This window comes from Gymnoscopelus microlampas (assembly GCF_963454915.1).
Source record: "Gymnoscopelus microlampas genome assembly, chromosome: 22".
Classification (NCBI taxonomy): Eukaryota; Metazoa; Chordata; class Actinopteri; order Myctophiformes; family Myctophidae; genus Gymnoscopelus; species Gymnoscopelus microlampas.
Genome location: NC_139959.1, coordinates 19,800,518 through 19,806,936, shown reverse-complemented (window position 1 = coordinate 19,806,936; position 6,419 = coordinate 19,800,518).

Below are 6,419 nucleotides of genomic sequence, written 5' to 3'. Positions count from 1 at the left end.
CACACAACATACATGACCCTGTTGGACCAACAGCTGGGCTTGACCAAGAAGTGAGGGGGGGGGGGCGGACAAAGGAGGATCAGATGTACCTCTACTAATGCTGCAACATTTCCATCAGACCAAAACAAACAACAATCACAATTTCTGGACTGCAAGCAAGACTGAAACATATGTTATACGCCAGTGGTTCTTAAAGTGGGGTCCGGGGGCTGCAAGCCTTTTTTTTTATCTTGAAAGTATTGGAACATTTTGAATGATTTTGATGTTCTTTTCACCCAAATCTTCTCTTCTAGGGTTCCCTGGTGCAAAGCATTTTCAGATGGGGGTCCACGGCCAAATGCACAAATGCACCAAATGCAAACAAAATGTTTGAGAGCCCCTGTTCTAAGCAAAGCCTCGCCATTTTCTCCTACAAACACCGTTAACGATCAAATGAATGGCTTTTCTCCTCTCTGTATTTTAATCACCTCTTCAAACCCTCATAACCATAAATCTTTCATTTCGCAAATAACATTCCAAAATCATTTGGATACTTTTGAATTTCGCAGTTCTTCTTCCAAATATATCCCTACCTATATACCCCAAATATCCAAATAAAGACTCAACAAAATGAGCTATTACATTTAAATCCTTTTGTGAGTGGCTTAATCTCCAAGACGTACAATATTATGCAAAATATGGATCCTCCAACAGGATATAAAGTAGGCTACAGGAGGCTTAGATGAAAATCCCTGAGGATGTTTGGACAAATTGCATTTCTCCTATATGCATACTTCCTCTAATTGTATAAGGCAGTGGTTCTCAAAGTGGGATCCGGGGACCCCCAGGGGTCCTTGGGGGGGTTCCAGGGGGTCCCCAGCAAAAGTAGTTAATATAGCATCACAAATATATGTTGGCTATTCAAAAATAGCAGATCTACAAGCTCACTGTGAGCTTTTACATCTGCTATTTTTGAAACATTTCACATTAATCTTCTCTTATGGGGGTCCCTGGCACAAAACTTTTCAGATGGAGGTCTGTGGCTAAATACATAGCAATTTGGGGGTTGAAATTTTGACTTGAAAATGTTTGAGAACCACTGGTATAAGGCACGGATTAATTCAATTCAAGTCCACAGAATAGCTACATTAGGGGGATACCGGGTTTTTTGTCTCATGGGTTGGTTGTCACGGTGCTAATTACAGCCAGTGGTGTAAAGTAACTAAGTACATTTATTCAAGCACTGTACTGAAGTACAATTTTGTGGTATTTTTACTTTACTGGAGTATTTCCAATTTTCCATACTTCTACTCCATTACATCTCAGAGGCAAATATTGTACTTTTACTCCACTACAATTATTTGAAAACTTTAGTTACTAGCTACTTTGTAGATTTTGATTATTATTACGAAACATACATTAACCACTTCAGCCCTATTTACATTTTGGCCATTTGAAAATAGACGATCTACATCAATCCACAATGCATCACGATGCGACGCATTGTGAGCTTATAGATCGACTATTTTCAAAAGATTTTTATACATTTCATACATTTGAATACATTTTGATACCGATACTTAATATACTTAAACTTTTTCTCAAGTACATTTTGACTTCCGGACTTTTACTTGTAATAGAGTGTTTCTATATTGCAGTATTGATACTTTTACTTAAGTAAAAAATTCTACCTGGGAATTTTGTGGAAGACACCAAAGACATTTATGTGCAGGTGATTTTTGTCATGTTTTTTATGGGACAGTAAATTTGTCTCGTTGGTGTTGTTTCTGTAATAAAAGGTTAGTAGGATATTAGGCATTTCAAAATCAAACACTTGCTAAAAAGAGTAAGGTAATAGCATAATTTGATTCTATGTTTCAGCTGACATGTGGCTAGCATAAAAGATTTGTCAAAGAGGTCAGGTGGGGATGGTTGGGAGTTAGTTGTCACATGTGACATTATAGAGGAATGTTTAAAACTAATAAATAAAAACAAAGGGTGTTGGCGAAGTATTATAGAGATAGTAATTCTATTATTATTATGTTTCTTTTTAATTAAACCCGATTGATAACTATAGGGACAACCATGCCTGTGATGGGGTTGTTTCACAATGTGTCAGAGGGCATTTGACGGTTAATAACTTGCTGTTAAAATAAGTTATAAGAATGAAACTGATACCCAATTCAACCCAAGACCTTAAGCTTCTCTCTAATGTAGGAATGACACCTCGTGTGACCAGGCTTTAGGTCACATGTATTACATAATGTTTTTCCAACTTATTTTCAATACCTTCAATTCAATAGATATTTCAGGCACCAAACGCATACAAGAAAAATGCAAAAATAACAGTTACAAATTACCCCCCCTCCTCCTCTACAGTGCTTGGCACCTTCCCAATCAACATGATTGCCAGCACTGCAAAGGAGAGAAAGGTGAACAACCAATAATTTAACTTCCTCCCACAGTGTTAATTGATGAACATGTTAAAAAATCCTGTCAGTCCTTGTGTGACATGTCATCAGATGTACACTGTAAAGGAAACATGCAACACAACAAACAACACTTCCCAGCCGGATTGATGGCGTTTGCTATTGGAAGCAGCTGGGTTGTGTGTGTGTGTGTGTGTGTGTGTGTGTGTGTGTGTGTGTGTGTGTGTGTGTGTGTGTGTGTGTGTGTGTGTGTGTGTGTGTGTGTGTGTGTGTGTGTATGCAAAGTACACACACAGACTGCCCCGTGACAGTCATGTTGCAAGAGGTTCCAAGAACCTGGTGCACCAATACTGAAAGCAATCTTTCCCTTGTCAGATCTGGCATGAGGTACAATACCTGAAGAACTAGCCATTCACCAGAGCGAGTTACAATTTGCCTATGTAACATGGATGTAATGCATGACGGTAGTTTTCGGTCTTGTCTCTCAGTCACTTTATCATACAACAGGACACAATGGTGAGTATTGTAGTTGTCACCAGTAATACACATCAGAGCTGAGTGGTAAACAGAGCCTAAGAGCTTGAGTGTGGAGGCAGCTGGTATATACAAAATACAGCAGTTCCTCCTTGCTATGTGATGTCAGCACAGACTCATCTGTATTCATGCTGCTTCCTGTGCAATGTGTTAGAAAATACAGCTATTAATAATATTATGTTGGCAGGTTCCTTTCATCTTTGCTTTCCTGTTCTCTAAATTAATTTGCATTGTGGATACAATATAGTATGAATGTATGCCCCTTAACATTTTTGGGTGAAGCAGACTGGTTTTAGCATTTTTTGGCAGCAGAACCTAGTGCATAAGTGAGTCTCATTTTCAATAACCATAACAGTACAAATAATTGAGATAAAAATCTCTAAATAAATACACAGTACTTGGAAGATTACTGAGCTACACAAAACTAATTTAGCAAAGTTTTATAAATAGAAAATAATCCCTCCAAAGTCTTTGAATATATGTGACAAATGTCCCCCCGGAAAGACCTACATGTGTCCCCTATGTCTAATTGTGCCCACTTGGAATTTTGGTAATTGATGGAGCAGTAATTTTTCCACAGAGGAAGCCTCTGGAAAACGTGTGGTGAGGTGACACACATTAAAGTCAACTTAAATGGATTTCCAGCTTTAGTTCTTGGCGTTGGGACAACACAATCAACAATTACATGTTTAAATGGCCTACCACAGCAGGTATGGGCAGAGAGGAGAAAGTGGTACCACTTGACTTGGCAAGTGCTGCATGTCCTCATTAATGGGCTATACATCAGCCTTTAAACCGGCTGATCCATCTGCGCATTAACACTCCACCATCTAAGAGAAAAGACTGCCGCTTGCCCTTGTGTGTGTGTGTTGCAGAGAGTTGTACCAGCTGCCTGAGGACTGATGAGGGACGGGATGTTGTCTTCAATCTCCACCGCCACCCTACCCTCCAATCACCACTGAGCACTGAAAGCACTAAGAAGAGTAGAGTTACAAACACGTAACACCCCGTCCCATAAGAATAAACGTGCAAATTGTCACAAAGTGTAACCGTGTCACCACATTTACAGTAAAAAAGAAATAATACAGTTCCTTCATACAATTTTACCAGCTCAATATGAGCATATTGTCGCTGTCGGCCAGAAACCAGCCATCTCCATTTTTTTTTATAAATCAGTGCTATTGAACACAATTTAGGTCTGTGAGTAGGTTTTACAAATATTGAACCAATGAAAAGTATTAAAACACGCTTCTGACTAAACCTCCTAACTCCATTGGAGCCTCAAACTGTTGGTCAAACCACCTAACTCCAACTTTGGAGATAGTTGTTTTTTCCATCATTGATTAGAATGACGAAGTCAGACGGAAAGACTATCTCCAAATTAATGGTCAAAAACCTCCTCTGAGCTGTATTTGGGTAAAGTGACGATAATATAAGGACACATTCAAGTATATGACAATGTATAAAGTCACCATACCAACTTTGATGAGGCAGTATTGTGTTGTTCTAAACACTTTTTTTTGTTGTCATTTTCTGAAAAGTTTAAATTTTGGACATGGCTGGTTTCTGCCCGACAGCAGAGATATGGAACAACAGTCAAGATTAAAACATCCTGTGTGAGCAGAGGTTGTAAGGTCCTTGGAATCTGATGAGATGTGTACACACAAATATAAAGCAACCAAACCAAGGTGAGCTTTATTTATGAAGCTTAACCGATGGGTACCGACCTACAAAGATGGCCAGTCTGCTTTTTCGTACAGAGTGCAGTGATGAGTAAGATGTCTACAGCCAGTGACAAATCTTAATGCATCTACTGCCAACTTGAATAGTGGGGAGAAGTCGGAAGCAGCCAAGATAGGAGCACTGCAGAGGAGAGACATGGCACATTCAAACACATTCACTCATCTGCCCACTCAAAATGATTTGTTTTAGGACTGCACTACTAGGTTAAGGGAGCAACAACTACTAAAGCACTAGAGCACTAAAAGCACTCAGCAGAGAGAGTTACAGTACATATACACAAACAAACAACACTTATCAACAATTTAGCTTATAAACAACACAAGACTTGACAGTGCGTTGCTTTTCTACCATAATAATATTATTCACCATCTCACTCAGCCTATACTTTTAGCCCAGGAAGCATGGATTAGGCTTTCTTGTGGCCCCTGGAACACATTCCATTATGTAAAAAGTTAAACTATTATTGGTTGTACATCGTGGCCATATAGATCTTTTTCATAACCGTTAACTGAAACACGTTAATTAACCATTAATTGAAAAGAATGAAATGTAGGATACTATTTAGAAAGGAGGAATGTCTGTGGCTCACTCAGGTTCCCAAATTAACACCCAACGGTACTGCATTTGCAGCCCAAATGCGGACTGTACATGTAATCTTTGGTGAGTGAATGAAGGAGACCATTCAGCACTCTGGCCTGTAGGAAAAACATATGTCCTAATCTACCTACTAATTAGATCTGCTGTGCTGCATGTCATCGTAATATGTAGTAAATAAGTGCATAAATGAAACACAAATCTAATCGATGCAAAGAAATATTGATTCAAATCAACGAAATAATGAATGAAATAATGAAAACCCCACAGCCATTGGAGCCGTCTCAGCTGGTCAACTTCCTGAAGAGAGTAGGGTACTTTATTTCCAGTGGTGTAAAGTACTTTGTTTGAATACTAGTCGTTTTTGGGAGGGTCTATACTTTAATTTACATTCATAATTACTTTCATATTACTTCTCTACATTTAAAATAAAAACTGTATATACTTTTACTCCACTTCATTTACATTGGACACCTCGTTACTCAAATAGAATCAGAATATAATTGCATGTCTCTCATCATCTTTATTATGTATTATCCAGAGATATTCACGTGAGAACTAACGTTCTCATCAAGCCATGTTGCCTGCTGTCCATTGTTGTGTGGTATATGACAACAATGTACGGTATTATGTCCATTGTTGTGCGCTGTAGGTCCTATCTGTATAGGATCCAACAATGGACATGTTTGTCCATTATGGTGACTTACGGGCCTGCTTCATAAAAGATGTATGCATTTTGATGTTTGATAGTATAGGCCTATAATTTCTATACCAGCCCTTTAATAGTGCATGCTTTGTAGGAAGTTGGTGTTCCAGTGTGTGTTCTGTGCACGAGTTCCTGGTAACACATCTTTGTGAGAAGGGTGGTGGAGGAGTGGAGGCGGGCTGACATGGTGAAAGTGTTTGCATGTCTACATGAATGAAAGGCCTTTGTTTATTTTTGAGCACCCATGGCTGAAGGACACAAGCTTTTACATGTCTCATGAGCTATCATTTAAGAGGTGAGGTGTAATTAGCATCATGACATTCAGCCTTGGACCCTAATGGGGGATTGAATGAAGCACAATGCTGCATAAAAGCTAATGGATGAGATGGAGAATTCTTTCTTTGGTGTGACGGACTGAATCCACTCCAAACTCA